The sequence below is a fragment of the Hyla sarda genome, chromosome 1, assembly GCF_029499605.1.
Source record: "Hyla sarda isolate aHylSar1 chromosome 1, aHylSar1.hap1, whole genome shotgun sequence".
NCBI classification, from domain to species: domain Eukaryota; kingdom Metazoa; phylum Chordata; class Amphibia; order Anura; family Hylidae; genus Hyla; species Hyla sarda.
In genome coordinates, this window is record NC_079189.1 from 341535496 (window position 1) to 341560994 (window position 25499).

Genomic DNA, 25499 nt, shown 5'->3' on the forward strand with positions numbered 1-25499 from the left:
GAAAGTTAAACAGATTTGTAAATTACTTAATCCTTCTAGTACTTATCAGCTGCTGTATAATACAGAGGAAGTTATCTTCTTTTTGAATTTATTTTCTTTCTGTCCACAGTGCTTTGTGCTGACTCCTCTGTCCATGTCAGGAACTGTTCAGAGTAGGAGAAAATCTCCATAGCAAACCTATCCTGCTCTGGACAGTTCCTGACATGAACAGAGGTGCAGAAAGCACTGTGGACAGACAGAAAAGAAATTCAGAAAGAAAAGAACTTATGTATTATATAGCAGATGATAAGTACTGGAAGGATTAAGATTTTAAATAGAAGTCATCTACAAATCTGTTTAACTTTCTGGCACCAATTGTTTTCCACCGGAGTACCCCTTTAAAGGTGCATTCCAGAATTGCTAATGTTTTCAAAGTTAGGGTGCTTTAAAATAGGAAAGAAAACATAACCAACTACCCAATTCACTGCAACTGCTATTTAATGGCTTTTGGTCCCCGCTGCTTCCTGTGTCCCCTGCCATGTTGACCCTACAGAAAATACCCACTCAGCCAATCCCTAGCTCAGTTTGGACGAGTGACCTGAACAGGAATTTCACAGTATCGACAAATGAGATGGCATAGGAAGCAGCAGTGAGAGAAGGTGGGACTGGAAGCCATTGGATTACCAGCTGCAGGGAATCGGGGCAGGTGAATATGCCTTGTTTTCAATTTTTAAAGCACTCAAACTCCATTTAAAATATTTTACCACCCTAAAATACTCTATTAAAAAAAAAACAAGACAATGCCATTGTTTTTAAAAATAAATAAATAAATAATAATACAAGTATTTAATTAACTAATAAAACCGTGACCTTCATGAAGGAATCGATATAGTCATATTTTCCATGAAGGAAAAAAAAAAAAACGAGACAAACACCAAACCAAACACAAATCTTCACAGAACATTAGATCTTAAACTGGTTTTGGAAAAGAGGTCTACACAGCTGTCCACCTTGTATTCATATATGGCCTTCCCCCAGCATTCTTCTATATCAATGGTTGTACAGAAATATCACTATTAAAATAAGAGCATCTATACCTATCTTACCATAGAAGTTCAAGGCTTATTATGTCATCTTGTCTATTAGACATATTACAGTCAGCTATAACAAAGGACACAGCTGCTACTCCTTGTTAGCTCAACAGCGGACCACAGAAAGGATCTCTCAAGGGAACATGTAATTAGCATCTTTATGCTACAGATGTTAAAACAAATGGTGCTGTAACTGGTCCACTATGCATTATTACAGAACATTCTGCTGAAGAGAAAGACACTTCTCTCTGAACAAATCAAATTATGAGGACTGTGGATGAAGTAATTGTAGTTTAGACTAAAGGGTTTCTTTTTGTGGGCTTCTACGTATTTTTCTGTATTCTAAAATGTATGAATTGTATAAGACCTACCTCAAGTATAGTAATCTACTGTAGAACATAAAAATACTCACAAAATAGTCATCATGAATAGATATCCCAAAAATAATAGTTACTTTAAAAGTTAACCAGACAGGCACATGCCACGGTCTCTTTGTCTAATATAAGCATTTTATGAAAATTATTGAAAAAGAAAAGACTCATTAAGTCATAAAGACTTGTGTCAAGTGAAATGACCGCTTTTATTGTCTAAAGTGTCAAATGACAAATGAGAGCTGGAATCTGCTTGGTTGTTAATGAGAAATCCTTCATCTTTCTCCCTACCGTTAGTGAAGTACAGGAGATATATAAAGACAGCAGTTAGGGCTCATTCACACGGGCAGATTTCATAGCAAACTAGCAGCATGTTTACCACTTCAAGTTTGAATGAGGGCGGGCACTCCTAAGGCTGTCTGCAGCAGATTTGCAGCTCAGATGAGCCAGATGATGCGCAGGTAGCGTGAAACTTGTTACTATTATTGAAAGCACCCTTTGTATGTACCACCATGGATGGGTGTTTTAACTATAGCACTATTGGAAGAAGTGTGGTGAGTGTAGTCTTATTCTTACCTGCGATTGCATAAATGTCACTTGGATGAACTTTGCTTGGGCTTATAGCACCTCCACACAGTGTCTGTTTACCCCATCTACACACCTGAGAAAGCTTGGACCTCCAGACGTAAGCCAGAACATAGTAGTGCCAGTTTTGAACCGTTTGTGCTTGCACAAAAAAATAAATGAATGTTTAAATCACAAGCAGGATAGACATGGCGAATAAAGGACCTGCTAGAGAATTAGAAAACTAGCAGCACATTCATCCATCCATAGCTGGAGAGCAATGGTAGATGTGCTTGCATTTATATGGGCCATGGTCAGGGACTCCTGATATCAATACCACAAAGTACTGCAGCACATACGATTTCCAGCAACCAGAAGTGAAATTTATTCCATGCCATGCAGTGTTCACAAAGAGCTACACATTTCAGCAGCCTTACACTGCCTCCCTCCAGAATAAATAAGTGCGACATTAAATAGCCATATATACATTAGAAATCAATTAATAAATAAATACACATTTTATTATATAAACTATCAAATTTAATCAAGATACACAATGTACATAAAGTAGGCATAAAGTGTAATATCATCCATGTTGTAAAATAATTATCTATAATTCAATTAATCCTCCGATATTGGAGACATGGTCATGATATTCATTAATACCCAGTAAGTACATAAAAAGAAACTTGCAGAATGTATACTCTCTATGGGGGAGATTTATCAAAACCTGTCCAGAGGAAAAGTTGCTGAGTTGCCCATAGCAACCAATCAGATTTCTTCTTTCATTTCTTACAAGATCTCCGCAAAATGAAAGAAGTAGCCTTATTGGTTGCTATGGGCAACTGGGCAACTTTTCCTCTGGACAGGTTTTGATAAATCTCCCCGTGTGTTCATTTCACTCCGCATTAGAATTATACATACTGTGAACTCATATACCGATAATATCGGCGAATGTCCTGCATGTGTCTCCAATATTTGAGGATTAATTAATTTATCACTAATTATTTAACAACACGGAGGCTTATGCTCTTTATATGCTCAGGCACTTTATAGTAAACTAGCAGAGTACCTGGCGTTGCCCATTTTTTCCTTTCTAATCCTTGTTGTGGAGGAAAATCAACAGAGGAAGCTTTTGACTTCATATCCCGTACTCATATATTGTTGTCATATCCCAACCCCATATCTCGTCCTCATATCCCGACCTCATATCCCGACCTCATATCCCGACCTCATATCCCGACCTCCTATCTCGACCTCCTATTCCGACTTCCTATCCCGTCCTTCTATCTTGACCTTCTATCCCGTCCTCCTATCCCGACCTCCTATCTCGACCTCCTAACTCGACCTCCTATTCCGACTTCCTATCCTGTCCTCCTATCCCGTCCTCCAATCCGGTCCTCCTATCCCATCCTCCTATCTTGACCTCCTATCCCGTCCTCGTATCCCATCCTTATATCCTGTCCTCCTATCCCGTCCTCTTATCTCGACCTCCTTTCCCGTCCTCCTTTCCCGTCCTCCTATCTCGACCTCCTTTCCCATCCTCCTTTCCCGTCCTCCTATCCCGTCCTCCCATCTCGTCCATCTATCCCGTCCTCCTATCCCATCCTCCTATCTGTTCTTCTTTCACGTCCTCCTTTCCCATCCTCCTTTCCTGTCCTCCTTTTCCGTCCTCATATCTCGACCTCCTTTCCTGTCCTCCTTTCCCATCCTCCTTTCCCGTCCTCCTTTTCCGTCCTCTTATCCCGTCCATCTATCCCGTCCTCCTATCCCGACCTCCTATCACGACCTCCTATCCCGTCCTCCTATCTCGTCCTCCTATCCCGACCTCCTATCCCGACCCATAATATGTGTACCAGTTATTGAAATATTTCCAGCCGTTTGGAAGTTATGCAGTAACATATATTTCCCATTGAATTGTATGGGACTTTAAACATAAACGCTGCCCCTGGCAAATGGGGGAGAGTAAGGGTTAAATCACCTAGCCTATGTTTGTTGTTGACATATAAGTAACATGTGTGCCAAGTTTCATGTTAATATCTTTAGCCGTTTGGACGTGATGCTGGAACATACACTCATACATACACACATACATACACACACACGTTGAGTTTAATATATATATAGATATATATAGATAATATGGAAAGCAATGATATTGCAGGTCATGTATAGTTTATGTACACTATGTATATTCATGAATTTTGATTTATATAATTCATATTATTAATTCACTACTTTGTAATGTATGTATGTCTATTTAAAGTTGTACTCTCTGTCAGGCTATGTTCGCCCAGGGGAAATTCTGCCATTTCCATTCAAATTCCATTCTGTAAAGCCTGCTGTGGAATTTTTGCAGTTTTGCAGAACTTGAGCAGAATTTCGTCAGAATTTATATGTGCTCAAAACAATAAATTCTGCCGAAATTCAAAGCCCCATTGAGTTTAATGGGATTCAACATGGAATTCAGCAAAATTTTAATGGCATCTTTAATGTTTTTGCAGAATCTGGAAATCAGAATTTCAACCGAGGAATTTGCACAGAGTGAATGTAAGATATTGAAGCAAGAGGGACGAGGATGCTGGCATGTGAAATATTTATAGTGACTTAAGGACAGACAGATCCTAACAATAGGATGAAAGACATAGGAAAAGAGGTAATAAACCCTTAGTTTACGTATACCGAGTTGGTGTGACCCTCCACCACACCTAGGTGATATACTCACCAGATCTGATGGCAAGCCTTAATCCCAGGGTTCCTGGGACCAATGCTTGCAGTGGACTGGTGGGGGTATGGTTTTAGTAGGTAATGGCTATTGCACTCTGACCGGGACTGGACTCTTGCGCAAGGGCCAGTTTGAGCAACACATGAAAAATTTAGAAAATACGGTCTTAGAGGCGCTGCGCACAAACCTGGTCACAAATGGGAGGACTCGAACCGTCACAGGACAACAAATATTTTTATTTGAAACAATGGATGACGCGTTTCGTGCAAATTAAGGGGTGGATAAGATGCAAGATTGCACTCGAGGGGTTAAAGAGGCTTGTTTCTCCACTTCCGCTTGCTGTCTTATGTTGACTGGGATGTTGTTGTATATCCGCTTGTAATGATTGTACACAGCAACAGCAAGCACTTTCTTTGCAAAAGACTGGCCCACCACATACTTATCGAGGTAGTTAAAGATCTTTTTTTTTGGTGGGGGAGGTTTCTGTTGAAACGCTAGTTTCACAGCTTCAGCAGCAGTCTCGGGTTCATGGTTTATAGATTTCTTTGACTCTGCCTCAGACAGCACAACGAAGAAGTGGTGGCATTTCTCACATTTTACAAAACAGGTAGAGGAGACAAAGGTCTCTGCAGAGATCAGAGGTCTGCCAGAGGTCTTCTTGCCGCTTCCTTCACTCACAGACTTCTTTCCATCCCCTGATCCATCTTTGCTGGCACCGTCTTTAGAGGCAAAGTATACAGTTGTCTCAGAAAAGGCTCTAAATGGTATCTTCCTCCTTACAGGAGCCTCAAGGGTTCCAGGTCTTCTAAAAACTGACAGATGTCCCCGACTGCAAGCAACTCTGCTTTTTCTTCCCGACAGGAGTAAAAATGGCAGCCTGCTGATGTGACGTGACGCCATTTTTACTCCTGTCGGGAAGAAAAAGCAGAGTTGCTTGCAGTCGGGGACATCTGTCAGTTTTTAGAAGACCTGGAACTCTTGAGGCTCCTGTAAGGAGGAAGTTACCATTTAGAGCCTTTTCTGAGACAACTGTATATTTTGCCACCAAAGACACTCCCCCACCACCCAAAAAGATCTTTAACTACCTCGATAAGTATGTGGTGGGCCAGTCTTTTGCAAAGAAAGTGCTTGCTGTTGCTGTGTACAATCATTACAAGCGGACATACAACATCATCCCAGTCAACATAAGACAGCAAGCGGCAGTGGAGAAACAAGCCTCTTTAACCCCTCGAGTGCAATCTTGCATCTGATCCACCCCTTAATTTGCACTGTATGTTTGGACCTGAGGAAGGCATTCTCTGTGTGCCGATAAGCGTCGTCCATTGTTTCAAATAAAAATATTTATTGTCCTGTGCTGGCTCGAGTCCTCCCATTTGTGACCAAGTTTGTGTGCAGCGCCTCTAAGACCGTATTTTCTCAATTTTTCACGTGTAACAATGGAATGAGGAATAGGGATATAATACACTAGAACACTAAAAAACTATAATAAGATAAAAAGGAGATAACTTACAACCAAGAGAAAGCACAATAAGCATGTAGGGCATTTGGAATAGAATGAAATATACAAAAGTTTGTTATTATATAAATCTCTCTGGGACAGAGTAACCTAACCTATAGGATGAGGCAGGGAAGGACATAATGATTGGGGACTAAGGACCTAAAGTCACCCTTAGCGTAAATGTAGCCATGTGAATGAATTGAATCTGGATTCCGCATTCCCAAAGTGCAGTAAATTTTTCCAGCGGGACGTTCAGCTAGAAATTCTGCAGTGTGAATATAGCCTTGCTTGAGAAAGGCAGCATGAGGTAGCTGAAATGTTGCTCTTTGTGAACACTGCTTGGGATGGAATAAATTACACTCCTAGTTGTTGGAAATCTATAATACACACACAAACACATAAATATATATTTAACTCCTTAAGGATGCAGGGTTTTTCAGTTTTTGCATTTTCATTTTTTTTTCATCACCTTATAAAAATCATAACACTTTCAATTTTGCACCTGCAGACCCATATAAGGGCTTATTTTTTGCACCACCAATTGTACTTTATAATGACATCAATCATTTCACCACAAAATTTACGGCAAAACCAGAAAAAAAATATTTGTGTAGCACAATTTAAAAAAAAATGCCATTTTGTAAATTTTGGGGGCTTCTGATTCTATGCAGTACACTTTTCATTAAAAATGACACCATGGGGGAGATTTATCAAACACTGTGCAGAGGAAGAGTGGTGTAGTTGCCTATGGCAACCAATCAGATTGCTTTTTTCATTTTTAAAGAGACCTGTGAAAAATGAAATAAGCAATCTGTTTGGTTGCCATGGGCAACTGTACCACTCTTGCTCTGCACAGGTTTTGATAAATTTCCCCCTATATGTATAAGGCATTAATGCCCTGGCCTTTTTGATAGTAATGAGGGACTGCCTATGCAGCATATACATAATTCATTATATATGTGGGCCTGGGTAGTTTAATCATATGATGATGGGGTATTGCAATTCTTTACCCCTGTAGTAGAACACCTTTTTTTTATTTATTTTTTAATGATTTCGTAAGCATTATGATGATTAAAAAAAAAAAAAAAATGTCAAACACATTTTTGTTGAGTGACACCATTCTTCATGATGGTTGTTTTTTTTTTGTATAAATTGATGATATTATTTATACATATTCCCTCATATTTTCTGAACTCAAAAATATCAGAGCCCTATTTTATTATTAAGTAGTAACATTTTGTAATGCTTTACAAGGTTGGAAAACAGTTATTGAAAAGCCTTGGACCAAAGTCAGCAATGTGCTATGGTGCAAAGCCAACAATATTTTAAAAATATTTTTCAAGCAAGGACACATTTTTGTTGAAACATGCAGGTTCCTTTGTTTTGTCTTTTGCTTCTTTTTTAATTTTTTAGGGGCACCAATAATTTTGACCCATAAAAAGTCCAAGCATTTTGAATAATTATATGTATTGTTCGTGCCATATTACTGTTACAGGCTGGTTTCTTCATGTTGGCGATTCATTTTGGAATTTACTTATATCAATGACAACATTTTAAATGTCCACATAATTTTTAATTTGTAAATCAAAAGATTCAATATAAAAAAAAGAAAGAAAGAAAAATAAAGCAGATGAAATGTATTGCTTAAAACTACTACAGGAAACACATTGTATTAAAACAAAGTCTGTATTCTTCAAATGGGAGAATGCAATTTTTAAGTTCTTTTGTTCTCTATTAAATTTGGAAGGACAAAGAAATTACATTTATATTCACAGTTGAATATGTATCTGTACGCATTGTCTGTACAAGAAACAGTTTCAGTTGGGTCATTGGCTTCTAAGCTAAAAGAGGAATATCAGATGCCTTAAAATAACTGCATGAAAATCAGAGTAGCTATTTTAGAATGCTGCATTAATGTTATCCCATGGACTAATATATATGTATTAGTAGACAATTTATATCTTATATTGTAATATTAAAGGTGCACTGAAATCACAAGGATGTTCATGATATCAAACATTATTTTTGTAGTTAATAATAACAATGATAATGATAATAGTATTACTATTATAAATAATAATATAATAATCTCATAGGAAAGAAGACAGTTTTACAGCAAAGACTTCATTTGTCTAAATATGTAGTGACAATTAAAGGAAATCTGTCATCAGAATCACCCGCACTAAACCTGTTACACAGGCTTGTAGTGCGGGTGATCCTGATTAAAACGCTTCTTACCTGGTTAAAAACGGTTCAGTGGTTCTTCAGATATCTTTATTTTTAGTTTTCTGTTATTCCCTGGCTTGGGACTCAGTGGGAGGTGTTAACATCTGGGACTCGGCCATACGTCATTCTAGCTGGGCGGAGCTGCTGCCCGGCTCATGAATATTCATGAACTTATCCTCGCGGCCCTCCCCACCAGACCTAGAAAAAGGAATTAGACTACAATGATAAATTCATGAATATTCATGAGCCGAGCAGCAGCTCCGCCCAGCTAGAATGACGTGTGGCCGAGTCCCAGATGATAACACCTCCCACTGAGTCCCAAGCAGGGAATAACAGAAAACTAAAAATAAAGATATCTGAAGAACCGCTGAACCGTTTTTAACCAGGTAAGGAGCATTTTAATCAGGATCACCCGCACTACAAGCCTGTGTAACAGGTTTAGTGCGGGTGATTCTGATGACAGATTTTCTTTAAGTATTTAATAGCTTGTCACTGTGCACAATACTCGTATACTCTTCTACATTGCTGACGCTACTTAGAAGGTACCCAGTTTATTTCCTGTTGGGGCTTATATGGATAGACTTTGATCAGTAAAATGCGAGCCCTATATAAAGACTTGTAATTACTTTGTTTTAAAAAATGGATATAAGGTATAGTCCTAAACCCTAAAAAATTTTATGCATATTGTGACACTGTGGAAAGGGAAGGGTATATTTCCCTAGCTAACCTTGGAGAAACCTCCACCTGTGGCCTAATTAATGAGGTAGCAGAAAGGGGAAGTGTGTTTGAAAGGAAGTCAGACCGAATAGTTGGGGCCCTCCCCAGAAGACAGCAAGGTGGCTGTAGGGAGGAGGCAGGGGTACTGTTGAGGAACACACAGGCAGAGCTAGGAATGGCCCCAAGTGTGGATGAGACACACAGAAAGAGGTTGCAAACGCTGTGTGTGAACAGTGAGTAGAAGGTTGCAGGGGGCATAAGTTTAACTGGCCGGGAAAAGCCCACCAGTTGATAGTCAGGGCATGCTGGATTGTCTTATGTTTTTATTTATCCTGCAACCTGTCTAATAAAGTTGGCGAGGGGCCGGACTTGCATAAAGTACTGTTGTTTGCCTGCTGTTTGAAGGGAAAATTTGTCCTGTGGCGGTGTCAAGGACGATCCCAGAGCTATGCCCAGGGAGAAACCCTTACAATATTTAGTATGCAGTATGAAGTAATTAACCATTTTCATTCAGTATGCTCTTCTAGAAAATGTGGACAAAATGTGAAGATCTTGGATTCTTTATCTTCAAGATGAATATTTGGTCTGTCCCATTGTATCTTACTTCTTTGTTTTTTTTTTTAGTACATGGAGTCATCATCCAGCAAATTATTATAGTCCGTATAAGCTGTTGGTCTATAGAAACAAACAAAGTCCAACAAAGACTGGTATGCTGCTTGAGAGATTTATTATAGTCCATAAAATCACCTACAGGAGAACAAACTAGACACCTGTTGTGCTAGTTATAGCCCTTAGTGATAAGTATGACTAAGAGCTATAATCAGCTCAAAACATGTTTCATTTTTTGTTCTGTGCAATATGTGTATTTATGGATCATAATAAATCTCTAAAGCAGCACACTAGTCTTCAATGGATTTAATTTGTTTATATTGCCATTGGTGTTCCCATGTCCAGTCTGTGCAAGGAAGTGCTTATCAATCCAAAGGTGAACTGGTCTTTATAACTACTTTACTCCGCCTGTTTTTACCTTAATGAACAAACCCATGCTTTTACTTTAGAGACACGATTTGGAGTATTTTTTTTTCGTGACATATTGTACTTTATATTAATGGTAAATCTTTGTTGATTCATGCAGCATTTTTTGTGAAAAACTAAAAAGTATTGTGAATAATTGGAATATTTCTGGCGTTTTTTAAAATAATTTTTTATGGCTGTATGGTAAAAACTATGTTATTTTTATTTTGTGGGTCAGTACGATTATGGTGATACCAAATTTAAATAGTTTTTTATGTTCTTTTTCCTTTTCTGAACAAAATCCTTTTTTCCCCTTTTTCGTGTTGTCTTGTTCCGACAGCCATAATTAAATTTTTTGTCCATGGTGTAAGGGCTTATTTTTTTGCAGAACAGGCTGTACTTTGTATTGGCACTGTAACGCTGAGCTCTCCGGTCCCTGCTCCTGGACCGGAGTGCTCGCAGCGTCTGTCCCAGCGGGGTGCCCCGGTCGGACTCTCTGACCGGGGACACTCCATCTCTGCCTCTGTCGGGGACGCGGTCCGCGCTGTGGGATGTCCCCGCACGCGTCCCGCGTCCCAGCGCCACTTACCCGTGTCCGCTCCGGCCCTCTCTTCTGCTCCCCGCTCACGTGACTCCCGACGCGCATCCCTGCACTATAGGACGCGCGCGCGCCGGCAGTGTAAGATTTAAAGAGCCAGTGCACCATTGATTGGTGCCTGGCCCAATCCGTTTATTGTCACTCCTATAAAGGTATCCTGCCCCTTCCTGCCCTTGCCGGATCTTTGTTGCCTCAGTCCCCTAGAGAAAGCGTTTTTGTGAATATCCTTGCCTGTTGCCGATCCCGTTGCTAACGACTACCACCTGAGAACCTGTGCTGCCTGCCCTGACCTTTGCTACGTCTGACTACGCCTCTGCCTGCCCCTTCTGTACTTCGCCTGTCTCAGCTGCCAGTGAGGTTGAGCCGCTATCGGAGGATACGACCTGGTAGTTACCGCCACAGCAAGTCCATCCCGCTTTGCGGCGGGCTCTGGTGAAAACCAGTAACTGCTTAGAACCAATCCTCCGGTACGGTCCACGCCAATCCCTCTCTGGCATAGAGGATCCACCTCCTGTTCCTCTTCCCGCTACTAGTCCGGATCCTGACAGTAAGATCCGGCCATGGATCCTGCTGAGGTGCCTTTGCGAAGTGTTGCCGACCTTTCTACGATTGTGGCCCAGCAGTCGCAGCAGATCGCCCAGCAAGGTGAGCAGCTTGCACACTTGACCGCCATGTTGCAGCAACTTCTACCTGCGCAGCAGCAGCCGCTACCTCCGCCTGCACCAGCTTCACCACCGCAGCCTGTAGCCGCCTCCTCTTCTAGAGTCCGTTTGTCCATGCTGGCCAAGTACGACGGTGATCCCAAGTTGTGCCGCGGATTCCTGTCTCAATGTTCTCTCCATCTTTAGATGTTGGTGGACCAGTTCCCCTCTGAGCGAGCCAAGGTGGCCTTCGTTGTTAGCCTGCTTTTTTGGAAGGCCCTGGCCTGGGCTACACCGCTTTGGGACCGCAACGATCCAGCCACTGCAAGTGTCCAGAGTTTCTTCCAGGAATTCCGGAGTGTCTTTGAGGAGCCAGCCCGGGCTTCCTCTGCTTTACTGAACTTGTCCCAGGGGTGTTCATCTGTGGGAGACTATGCTATTCGTTTCCGTACCCTTGCTTCAGAACTCTCATGGAATAACGAGGCGCTCTGTGCTACTTTCAAGAAAGGCTTGTCCAGCGCCATAAAGGATGTCCTGGCTGCAGGAGATGTGCCTACCAACCTGAGTGACCTCATCCACTTGGCCACCAGGATTTACCTGCGTTTTGCTGAGAGACGAGAGGAACTGCTGCAGGAAAAGGGAAGTGCTCACCCCAGACGTTTTCCTCGTCTGGCTCCTATCTTCCAGCATCCACCGCAACCCTCTACTGGGCCTTCCGCTGAGGAAGCCATGCAGGTGGATCGGTCTCGCCTGACCACGCAAGAAAGGAACCGCCGTAGAGACGAGAATCTCTGTATGTACTGTGCTAGTACTGAGCATTTCCTAAGGGACTGTCCTCTTCGTCCACCACGTCAGGGAAACGCCCACACCTAGTCAACGTTGGAGAGGCGTTACTAGGTGTGAATATCTCCTCTCCACGCATTACAGTATCCGTGCGGATCTCAGTACCCGCCAAGACATCCTTTGCTGCCACAGCTTTTCTGGATTCCGGTTCTGCCGGTAACTTCATCGACGCCTCGCTGGTAAACAAGTTCAACCTCCCTGTGATTCGCTTGCAAAAGTCCTTCTTAATCTCCACAGTCAACGGAGAGAGAGACTCGACGGCATGGTGCAGTTCTGTACGCACCCCCTCCAGATGGACATCGGAGCCCTGCATTTCGAGCGATTTGAGCTTTTTGTGTTATCCCATTGCACCTCTGAACTCCTCTTGGGTCTGCCCTGGCTCCAGCACCATTGTCCGGTTCTGGATTGGACCTCCGGAGAGATCCGAAGCTGGGGTTCGGCTTGTCTTGGCAGATGCCTCAAGCCGGTACAAGTCAAGTCTGCACCTGTCGTTCCTCCTCCTCCTGGTCTGCCTGAACCCTATGTGGATTTTTCGGACGTTTTTTGCAAGAAACAAGCGGAGGTGTTGCCTCCATTGCCCCATTGACTTGCAACCTGGTTCTTCGCCACCTAGAGGAAGAATCTACCCTCTTTCTCCTCCAGAGACTCTTGCCATGTCAGAGTATATCCAGGAGAATCTGCAGAGAGGGTTTATCAGGAAATCCTCTTCCCCTGCCGGAGCAGGATTCTTCTTTGTTTCTAAAAAGGACGGCACCCTCAGACCTTGCATAGACTATCGAGGACTTAACAGCATTTCTATTAAGAACCGTCACCCTCTTCCCCTGATTGCTGAACTCTTTGACCGCTTACAAAGCACCAAGTATTTTACCAAGTTGGATCTCAGGGGGGCCTATAATCTCATTCGTATCCGAGAGGGGGATGAGTGGAAGACGGCTTTTAATACCCGAGACGGTTATTTCGAGTACTTAGTCATGCCCTTTGGACTCTGTAATGCCCCAGCTGTCTTCCAGGAGTTTGTTAACAACATTTTCAGAGACCTGCTCTATACCTGTGCCGTAGTCTATTTGGACGACATCCTCATCTCCTCCTCTAACTTGGATCAACACTGAACTCATGTCCGCTTGGTGCTCTCCCGTCTCAGGAAGAACCGCCTCTATGCCAAATTCAAAAAGTGCTTATTCGACCGCACCAGTCTTCCCTTCTTGGGCTACATCATTTCCGCCAAGGGGCTTCAAATGGACCTTACCAAGCTCTCTGCCGTCCTGAAATGGCCTCGTCCTTCTGGCCTCAAGGCCATTCAGCAATTTTGCGGATTCGCTAATTACTATAGGCAGTTCATCCCGCATTGTTCCATCCTTGTGGCACCAATTGTGGCCTTAACCAAGAAGGGGGCTAATCCGAAATCCTGGCTTCCTCAGGCTGAGGAGGCCTTCTGCGCTCTCAAGTCTGCCTTTGCCACTGCTCCAGTTCTGTCCTGGCTGGACCCCACAAAGCCTTTCTACCTGGAGGTAGACGCCTCCTCCGTGGGTGCTGGTGCTCTGCTCATGCAAAGGACTCCGAAAGGCAAGTCGATTACTTGTGGGTTATTCTCTAAAACTGTCTCTCCCGCTGAGAGAAATTATTCCATTGGAGATAGAGAATTACTCACCATCAAGTTGGCTTTGGAGGAGTGGCGGCATTTACTAGAAGGTTCTGTACATCCCGTGAATATCTACATGGATCATAAAAATCTATCATACCTTCAGTCTGCTCAGAGATTAAACCCCCGCCAAGCTGGCTGGTCTCTAGTTTTTTGCCAGATTTAATTTCCTGATCCACTTTCGTCCAGCGAGTAAGAACTTCAGGGCTGATGCCCTCTCTCGTTCCTCTGATGTCTCAGGAGATGAGGCCAAGCCACAGCACATTGTGCCGCCGGAATGTCTTGTCACCGTGGCACCTGTAGACTTGCGCAATCTCCCTCCAGGGAAGACCTATGTTTCTCCCCGTCTTCGTCTGAAAATTCTTAAGTGGGGGCATTCTTCTCTACTCGCAGGGCATCCTGGCGTCCGAAAAACTGTACAACTTATCTCCAGAAGATATTGGTGGCCATCCTTAGAAAAGGACATCTCTGGGTTTGTGCAGTCCTGTTCTGTGTGCGTTAGAGACAAGACCCCTCGCCAGAGACCCGCTGGCTTTCTCCAGCCACTTCCTGTACTGGAGACCCCTTGGTCCCATATCGCTATGGACTTCGTTACAGATCTACCACCCTCTCAAGGGAAAACAGTTATTCGGGTCGTCGTGGACAGCTTCTCTAAGATGGCGCACTTCATCCCATTGCCAGCCTTACCATCTGCGCCACAGTTGGCCAAGCATTTCTTGCGACACATTTTCCGGTTACACGGCCTTCCTTCACATATTGTCTCCGACAGAGGGGTCCAATTTGTGTCCAAATTCTGGAGGGCCCTTTGTGGGCAGCTTAAAATCAAGCTGGACTTCTCTTCATCTTACCACCCCCAAACCAACGGTCAAGTGGAGCGGGTAAATCAAATTTTGGGTGACTACCTTCGCCACTTCGTCTCCTCCCGCCAAGATGACTGGGTCGACTTCCTCCCATGGGCAGAGTTCTCGTATAACCACAAGGACTCTTCCGCCACCAACAAGTCTCCCTTCTTTGTGGTTTACGGTCGTCATCCCCTACCTCCTCAGCCTTTATCCTCCACCTCCGGTGTACCTGCAGTGGACGACCTGGTGCAGGACTTTTCCTCCATCTGGCGCGAAACGCGGCTCTCCCTAATACAGGCCTTATCCCGAATGAAAATCCAAGCGGACAAGAAACGTTGGCCTCCTCCTGTCCTGGTTCCTGGGGACAGAGTTTGGCTTTCCTCCAGGTACATCCGCTTCAGGGTCCCTAGTTACAAGCTTGGTCCTCGATACTTGGGACCCTACAGAGTCAAGAAAAGGATCAATCCTGTGTGTTATCAGCTTCATCTCCCTTCCTCTCTTAGAATTCCCAACTGTTTTCATGTCTCCCTCCTCAAGCCTGCTGTCTTTAATCGCTTTTCCCCCAAGAGTCTTCCTCCCACACCTGTATCCGGTACCTCGGATGTCTTCTCCGTTCGGGAGATATTGGACTCTAAGTTGGTCAGGGGGAGAAGATTTTTTCTGGTTGACTGGGAGGGTTGCGGTCCTGAGGAGAGATCACGGGAGCCAGAGGAGAACATCTTGGACCGCAACCTCATCCTCAGGTTCCTGGGTACCAAGAGGAGGGGGAGACCAAAGGGGGGGTACTGTAACGCTGAGCGCTCCGGTCCCTGCTCCTGGACCGAAGCGCTCGCAGCGTTTGTCCCAGCGGGGTGCCCCGGTCGGACTCTCTGACCGGGGACACTCCGTCTCTGCCCCTGTCAGGGACGCGGTCCGCGCTGCGGGATGTCCCATCGCGCGTCCCGCATCCCAGCGCCACTTACCCGTGCCAGCTGCGGCCCTCTACTCTGCTCCCCGCTCACGTGACTCCTGGCGCACACGTCCCTGCACTATAGGACGCGCGCGCACCGGCAGTGTAAGATTTAAAGGGCCAGTGCACCATTGATTGGTGCCTCGCCCAATCTGTTTATTGTCACTCCTATAAAGGTATCCTGCCCCTTCCTGCCCTTGCCGGATCTTTGTTGCCTCAGTGCCCTAGAGAAAGCGTTTTTGTGTATATCCTTGCCTGTTGCCGATCCCGTTGCTAACGACTACTGCCTGAGAACCCATGCTGCCTGCCCTGACCTTTGCTACGTCTGCCTACGTCTCTGCCTGCCCCTTCTGTACTTCGCCTGTCTCAACTGCCAGTGAGGTTGAGCCGCTATCGGAGGATACGACCTGGTCGTTACCGCCGCATCAAGTCCATCCCGCTTTGCGGCGGGCTCTAGTGAAAACCAGTAACTGCTTAGAACCGATCCTCCGGTACGGTCCACGCCAATCCATCTCTGGCATAGAGGATTCACCTCCTGTACCGCTTCCAGCTACTAGTCCGGATCCTGACAGGCACCATTTTTCAATCTATGCTACCTTTTGATCTTTTGTATTCCTTGATTTGGACCAAAATTTGTTTTTGTTTTTTTTGTTTCTTTTTTACTGTTTTCACTGTGCGGGATAAATACTATTATTGTTTTATTGTACAAGTCATTACGGATGTGGCAATACCTATTGGGGGAGATTTATCAAAACCTGTCCAGAGGAAAAGTTGCCCAGTTGCCCATAGCAACCAATCAGATCGCTTCTTTCATATTTAACAAGGCCACTGAAAAGTGAAAGAAGCGATCTGATTGGTTGCTATGGGCAGCTTTTCCTTTGCACATTTTTTGAAAAATCTCCCCTATTATGTATAGGTTTGGCTGTTTAAAATTTTTGCGGTGATAATATAGGGTTTTATTGAGAAAGGGGCATTTATTTTATGTGTTTTTTTTTTACACTTTTATTTATTTAAAAACCTTTTACTTTTTTAGCTTTCACTTTTTACAGGTTATACTATGCTGCAGTACATCTGTAAGAAATATACTGGAAGCACCGGCACTCAATAAAACTCCAAATCAATTGCAGCCATAAAATCATCAGGATATACAAAACAATGATAGGATCAAACAGTCAACATGCACAGTTGATGCGTTTCAAGTACATGATCCATTTCATGAACCCAAAACGTGTCAACCATGCATGTTGACTCCTTGATCCTATGATTGCTTTGTATATCATGGTGATTTTATGGATGCAATAAATTTGGAGTTTTAATGAGTGCCAGTGCTTCCAGTTAATTTCTTCCATTCCCCCAGAGTAAGACCGTGCACCCTGCCCCATGTAAGCTTACACCTACTTCCTTTGCTGCAGTACATCTGTACTGCAGCACAGCATAGCAGTCAGTACTAAACTGACTAACAACAGCCTGTGCTATCCAGCCTGTTGCTGGACCTCACAGGCTACCACACTAGGCAGATAGGAGGCCATCAGCTGGCCTCCTTCTGCCATGGCAACCAACAGGATCTTGTGATCGTCGTTGGTGGACAGGAGGAGCCCCCTCCCCCTGTCAACCCCATTGATTCCAAGATCAGGACTGAGGCAGAACCCGGGCTGTGATTGACAGGCAGGTCCTGCTGGCGATCTCCTGCAGCGCATCGCGCTGTGAAGAAGATCGCTAGGACGTATGCATTTATCCAGTTGCGCTAACTTGCAAGGCAGGAAAGAGTAAAGTGACCAGACAATCCCTTTCCCCAGCATGAGTTGATGTGGGTTGTTTCCTACACACTAGTGAAAGGTATGTTTCTCTATTCCATTGTCTATTTAGTGTTCTACATACTCTTGCTTTTTCCATTAATTAGGATATTATGATTAGGTTTAGGTTTCCTTTCATTGAATTAGTGTCAGCTATCATTGTGGATACTCATTTGTTATTTTCAATCTGTATTGCCTGAAAAGGCAGAAGGGACAAGACACGTTTATCAAGGAAGATCAAACAGGACGTGGAATGATAACAGATATTGTAGAAGCTTGATAATTCATGGCACACAGTAACAAGAAGTATGCTTCTACCATTATTTATACACATGCCATCCTGTGCAGAAATATCGGTATTTACTATTCTCCTGGCATGAAATCCTTTATTCTTTTACAGTCTGATGATAGAGCCATTCAGGTGACAGATGCTCTGTCTCAAGAAAAAAAGATCAATATGGTATTCAGAAGCAGATTTCATTCGCAAAACTTCCATGTTAGATTATAACACTGATTTTCTATATAAACAGGCATATTCTTTTACTGCCAGCTTAAACAAAGAGCTATTCTCTGTAGTCATTATCTCTTTTTCATAGCTCATAATTTCAGTGAAACAAAGAAGTACAGATTTCTATGAATGAAAGAGAGCAACTTGGCGGCTTGTTACTAGGCATGTATGTATGTATATATATATATATATATATATATATATATATGTATATATATATAAATATATATATATATATATATATATATACAAAAAAAAAAAAAAACGTGGTCTCAAATGGCTGGAGGTGCTCAACCCCAAATGCGGTTGTGCATTTATACTGGGGGAGCAGATCCTGCCCTTGTAGTCCGTTGCTAAGGGCGATCCCCAGCATAAAAATGCATACAATGGAGGATGCCTGCAGCGGACTACAAGTGCCACAATAGAATCCTACACCAGATAAACGGTGTGGATGTGTAACAATTAGAATACAATACAGGAATATGGGTGCACTACTGTGGTAGATGTATACAATGACATTGGCTATCCCTCAACACTGATGTTAAAATTGAGACATTCGCCAGTGTATCCTTATATGAAGGACACACCAGAGCCCGCACACCAACGCCAAGGTTTCTCAAGATGGTGCGGGACCTACGCTAATCCTACCTGTGCTTGATAAGCAAAATAGGGGCCAGTGGGCAATTACGGCAGCATTCGGTCGACTCACAACTTCCTCCCAGATACCCTCCAGCGTGACTGAGCACACATGCAATGGGAGGAGGGAGGCAAGCTGCAAGCCCCACCTGAGTTGGCTAATATGGGTGCCTGGCCTCACAGGTGCTACCTTAATGCTGCCTTGAAGATATTCAAGGCGCATTAATTTTGGAGTTTACACACCTCCAAGTATAAAATTTAAACAAACAAAAAAAAAAAACGTGGTCTCAAATGGCTGGAGGTGCTCAACCCCAAATGTGGTTGTGCATTTATACTGGGGGAGCAGATCCTGCCCTTGTAGTCCGTTGCTAAGGGCGATCCCCAGCATAAAAATGCATACAATGGAGGATGCCTGCAGCGGACTACAAGTGCCACAATAGAATCCTACACCAGATAAACGGTGTGGATGTGTAACAATTAGAATACAATACAGGAATATGGGTGCACTACTGTGGTAGATGTATACAATGACATTGGCTATCCCTCAACACTGATGTTAAAATTGAGACATTCGCCAGTGTATCCTTATATGAAGGACACACCAGAGCCCGCACACCAACGCCAAGGTTTCTCAAGATGGTGCGGGACCTACGCTAATCCTACCTGTGCTTGATAAGCAAAACAGGGGCCAGTGGGCAATTACTGCAGCATTCGGTCGACTCACAACTTCCTCCCAGATACCCTCCAGCGTGACTGAGCACACATGCAATGGGAGGAGGGAGGCAAGCTGCAAGCCCCACCTGAGTTGGCTAATATAGGTGCATTGCCTCACAGGTGCTACCTTAATGCTGCCTTGAAGATATTCAAGGCGCATTAATTTTGGAGTTTACACACCTCCAAGTATAAAATATCTGAGCCAGATACTGACACATTCCCTGTTTCTATTTTCTTTTCTTTAAAAATCTTTATTTATGGATTTACTGTGTTTTTAAAGAATGCAGGGACAAAGTTGCAGTAATATATGAAATCAAGAAGGTACAAAAAATGTAACCTTATGTGGACAACTGGAGAACATTTTATATTTTTAATTGTCCAAGAAATAACAAACATGAGGAAAATTTAGCTGGTGAGAGGAATAAGGAGAGAAGGGAAAGAAATAGGAAGGGTGGAAATTTGTTTCAGTTCTGTACAATATTATCGAGCCATATTTAGAGCCATGTTTTTGCTCTACACTGTTGACAGAATGTAGAGATATCATTTACAGCAGCACATGAACTGTAAAAAACAATAGGAGCTCTCATTGACTTCTATAGGAGAATTTTCTAGGCATGCTCTGTGACCAGTGCAGAGGTCATTCTACAGTGAGGGAGATGAAAGGGAGCTGAGACCATACACCTATTGTTATTGATGTGATCCACTGTTATATAGCATGGAAATCAATTGTGGGGATAAAAAAAGAGAGAAGGTGTTGATCCCTTGCATATCTCATTCATTTCAATGAGCCGAGTGGAGTCATATAGTAACTCCAGTCGGCTCATTGAAATGAATGAGATATGGGCTGGGTCCAGCTGGGATACGGGAGCTCCCAGTTTTCATTCCCCCCAGTCGGATCCAGTTCCCGTATCCTAAAAACGTAGTGTGAATCCAGCCTTAGAGGAGCTGGCAGTTCAACAAAGAACAGCCATGCATCAGGACGCTGCATCAGTCATTCCAGTGGACCTGTGGAAGGCACATGAAAGTGCTAAAACCGGTTGTCCAGCTGTATACCCAATAAAATCATTGTCGTCATGTGGTCGTGTTAATGCCAGTTCTGTGCAGCACCTCGAAGACGGATTTTATCCTCTTATCCACTATATACTGTATATAAACATAGGTGTTACCTTTCATTGTTATGTTGGCTTGGGTGATAATAACACAAGACTGATGAAAAGTGAAGAACAGGAAGTGTCATCCTATTATTAGACCTAGTTTACAGAATTAAAACTACAAGATTTGGGGATTATTTTGAATATAGTCAAATAAAATCTGCAAAAAGTTACAAAATTTAAGTTTAACATAAAAACTTGATTTAAACAATAGGGTATATTCGTATGACAATCATGTAAAAAACAAGGCAAGAGATTGTAATAGCATAAATTTAATTTGGGATAGAATAGAGTGAGATTCAGAATGCCTTTGGTGTTTGTAAGAACCTTTTTGATGATTTCTAAAAGTGGCCTTGTAAGCGTTCTATAAGAAAACTGGATCTACTGTACCTCTGGGGAGTTACAACAAAACATAGCTCTTTATGTAAGATTGGATTTCATTGTTATACATTGAGAGATTTATTAAGAAAGGGTTGTTCTGTCATGTCTTGGGATAGATCTCTGTAGCAGAAAGAGGCGAAAAGAGATCATTTTGCAAACCAGACAAAGAAATCTTTCACTTACATCTTCAAAATAATCATTATGGTGAAATACCTACTCAGTGTATTTTTTGGAGGGCATAAATAGAAGAACACTGAGGTTGTGCTTTACAAATTTTCAGGTAAATACATGATACACCGGACCTTAACATTTTTTAGGTTCCTGTCCTCTGTGATGGCCATCTTCCCGAGAACAGTCAGATTTTATTTTTTTTTTAATATGGTTTAAAGTGGTCCACTTCAGTGCTCTGACCACCGCTCCTCCGGTCCCAGGACCAACTTCTATGGCCTATAGGTTGTGACCCCTGACTGGAGGAGTGGTGGACGGAACACTGAAGTGGGGCAGTACACAGGCATACAGTGTCCAGCCATACACTGTATATGGCTGAAGGCTGTATGTCTGTGGGGGAACTATACAGCACCTAATGTGGGGAACTATACTGCACCTAATGTGGGTGAACTATACTGCACCTAATGTGGGGGAACTATACTGCACCTAATGTGAGGGAACTATACTGCACCTAATGTGCGGGACCTATACTGCACCTAATGTGGGGGGAACTATACTGCACCTAATGTGGGGAACTATACTGCACCTAATGTGGGTGAACTATACTGCACCTAATGTGGGGGAACTATACTGCACTTAATGTGAGGGAACTATACTGCACCTAATGTGCGGGACCTATACTGCACCTAATGTGGTGGGAACTATACTGCACCTAATGTGGGAGGGAACTATACTGTACCTAATGTGGGGGAACTATACTGTACCTAAGGTGGGGGAACTATACTGCACCTAATGTGGGGGAACTATACAGCACCTAATGTGGGGGAACTACACTGCACCTAATGTGGGGAACTATAATGCATCTAATGTGGGGAACTATACTGCACCTAATGTGGGGGAACTATACTGCACCTAATGTGGGGGAACTGTACTGCACCTAATGTGGGGGAACGATACTGCACCTAATGTGGGGGAACTACAACCTATTGTGGGGAACTATACTGCACCTAATGTGGGGGGAACTATACTTTTCCTAATGTGGGGGAACTCTACTGCACCTAATGTGGGTAATTATACTGCACCTAATGTGGGGGAACTATACTGACAACCTAATGTGGGGAACTATACTGACAACCTAATATGGGGGAACTACAACCTAATGTGGAGGAACTGCAACCTAATGTGGGGGGACTTATACTGCCAGCCTAATGTGTGGGGAACTGTTCTGCCAATCTAATATGGGGGAACTACAAGCTAATGTTGGGGAACTACAACCTAATGTGGGGGAACTATGCTGAAAACCTAATGTGGGGGAATTACAACCTAATGTGGGGGAACTATACTACCAACCTAATGTGGGGGAACTACAACCTAATGTGGGGGAACTACAGCCTAATGTGGGGGAACTATACTGCCAACCTAATGTGGGGGAACTATACTGCCAACCGTATGTGGGGGAACAATACTGCCAACCTAATGTGGGGAACTACAACCTAATGTGGGGGAACTACAGCCTAATGTGGGAAAACTATACTGCCAACCTAATGTGGGGGAACGATACTGCCAACCTAATGTGGGGGAACTATACTGCCAACCTAATGTGGGGGAACTACAACCTGATGTGGGGGAACTATACTGCCTAACTAATGTGGGGGAACTATACTGCCTACCTAATGTGGGGGAACTATGCTGCCAACCTAATATGGCGGACCTATACTGCCAATCTAATGTGGGGGAACTACAACCTAATATGGGGGAACTACACTGCCTAACTAATGTGGGGGAACTATACTGCCAACCTAATGTGGGAGAACTATGCTGCCATCCTAATGTGGGGAAACTATGCTGCCAACCTAATGTGGGGGAACTATGCAAAAATATTAAATTGTATTATTCTGATCCCTATAACTCTTTTATTTTTGTGTATGAGGGTAATTTTTTGCGCTGTGATTTGTTGTTTTTATTGGTACCATTTTTGTTTTGATGGGACTTTTCAATAGCTTTTTAGATTTTTTTTATGGTATTTGAAGTGACCATAAATATGCAAATCTGGTTAGTACATTATTACGACTTTTGGGGCCCCACTTTTGATTTTGCCCAGGGCCACGCTAAGCCTAAAACCAGCCCTGTACATATATATATATATATATATATATATATATACACACACACAGTAGGGAAATAGAAGACAGCAAACTTGAAGGTGAACAGGTGCTAACTGCTGTCAGGTTCTGATCCTAAGCCCCCACAAGATACAGCAGACAAATGCGCAGTAGCACTCCAAACAGTGAATCAAATAAGTGGCTTTATTTTCATCAACAGGTGTGCGAAGTTTTCGTCACCTCACGTGACCATTGTCAAGCAATACAATAAGCATCATGGCTGATTTAAATACGAGGTGCATGATGATGTTGTTTCCTCTGATATCATGATGTAATTAACATACATAAATAAACATTATATAAAACAAGGGAACAGAAGTACCATGATTTAGTATGAACAGTGTGCAATCAACTATTCAAGTACATACCATAGTTAAATATATACAGTGATAATTCAAATACTCAGATACATAGCATTATATGCAGTGCGCACGTGATCGAGACAGAAGTGAAACAAACAGCGATACCTGGAGTCAGGAGGAGGACATTCCGACCGCCCACATGGAGTATAGGATACAGAATGTGCATATTAGAAACGTAGAAACGTCTCAGGCGGAAGTGACGTCGCGCACCAGAGGATGTCAGTGCATGCGTGCTGAATCAGCTCAAAGCAAACACCATATCAAGTATGGGCAATAGTGTAGGCATATGGTATCGATGCATGCACACTGAAAATAGATAGCACGATCGCCAGAATAGGTAATGGCAAAAGTATGGGCACCTAGTGTAGCTGTTGCAGCCAACAACCAGACAAAGCGCCCCTAGCAGACACTGTGTGTCAGTCACAGTCAGTGCACTCATTCACCGAGCACCTCAGAGACGCTGGCAGAGACATAACGACAGTGTCCACCCATTCCTCAATGTGGGGGGCAGGTCAGCACTGGTCCCTAATTAGGGCACTAATGTCTGAGTGATGTGCAAATATGTAAAAGGGAAAATGGTGCCAAGAAGGAAAAAACTCAGAGCAAAATCCTCTCTGTAGTGATTGACGTCACTTATCCGCCCAAATAAAAGAATAACATCCTACATAAGAAGCAAACATTAAGGCTAGGTTCAGACTACGGAATCTCTGGGCAGAAAATTTCCGCCCGGAGATTCCGAGTGCGGCCAGTGCAGTCTCCACTGCAATGTGTTCCGCGCAGATTTCCGCCTGAAGAAAGAGCAACCCCATTCTTCAGGCCGAAATTTCCAATCGGATTTTCCGTTCACAAATTCCGCTTCACAAATTCCGAAGTGTGAATTTGTCAACGGAAACCCATTCACTATACAGTACATTTTAGCAAACGGAATTTCCGCCTGCAATTCCTCTTTGAAATAGTAGTCTGAACCTAGCCTAATACTCCAATATTGATGTGTGGGGGGTCCATCCTGAGATCCCGACCAGGATCTAAAAGAAATAGATCTATATGCAATGAGCCCCTTAGTGTCAGGATGATATGCTTGATTTATGCAGGCTGTTACAGGTTGGAATATCTAATAGGGGATTATCTGGTGAAGGGGAATGTTTAGGTCCCCTCCTAGTTTGTAGTGGACCATCCTTACCTGGCTTGGTCCTTCTTTTTATGGCTAAGTTCTTTTAGAATTTAGGCAGAAGCCATTTGTCATTTGAGGCATGATGGCATTATTTTGTGAAATGCGCTGGTGTTCTTGCTGAAGTATCTAATAGTGGTGACCAGCCATTTGTACTCCCTACATGAAGAGAATGGTGATACAGAGTGAAAAGGTTCACCACTTGCTTCTTGGTTTGAGAAGACGAAACAATTTTTGCTTTTAGAGAATTTCCTAAAGTAAAATGGCTGGGGCTGAACGTTTCCTCATCAGGCAAGTAAGAAAGCTATCAGGGGCTTTGGAACCATTCTTACAGTCCTTTTGCGGGTCATGAGAATGCACCCCATAAAAAATTAGGTATTAAATAGCTGCAAAATATCTTGCAGAAGATCTCTGGTCTGTCCCCAATTTTCACAATTTGAGCATACACCAATAAAACCCAAACTATAAAATAAAACACTAAATACCTTCAAACTAAAGACCTATATACTGTACACCTATATTATTTGTAAAAGTAAACTAGCACATTCATTAAAAGGGTACTCCGTTGCTTGTATGTTTTTTGTATATGTCCTTTGTTAAAGTGGTCTGTGTTTGCTTGTGTTTGGTTGCGCTCTTGTGGATTTGTAGGTTTTTAAATTACCTTTTTTGTCTGGCCGGATGTTCTGTAGTTTTTGTGTGCCCTCATTGCTGTCAACCACCGTTTTTTTCATTTTGGCCTCCATGTTGCGGTCGGAACGT

At 43.1% G+C, this 25499-nt stretch overlaps 1 long non-coding RNA gene across 1 annotated transcript in view; it reads left to right on the forward strand.

Moving 5' to 3' along the window:
* Positions 1-1800: 1800 nt before the first annotated feature.
* The window catches only part of LOC130307281 (uncharacterized), a 29090-nt gene continuing 5391 nt past the window's right edge, over positions 1801-25499 (forward strand). Inside the window, exons 1-2 of the long non-coding RNA XR_008856477.1 lie at positions 1801-1995; positions 4510-4661. This is a non-coding gene — a long non-coding RNA (uncharacterized LOC130307281). The remainder of the gene's footprint in view (positions 1996-4509; positions 4662-25499) is intronic.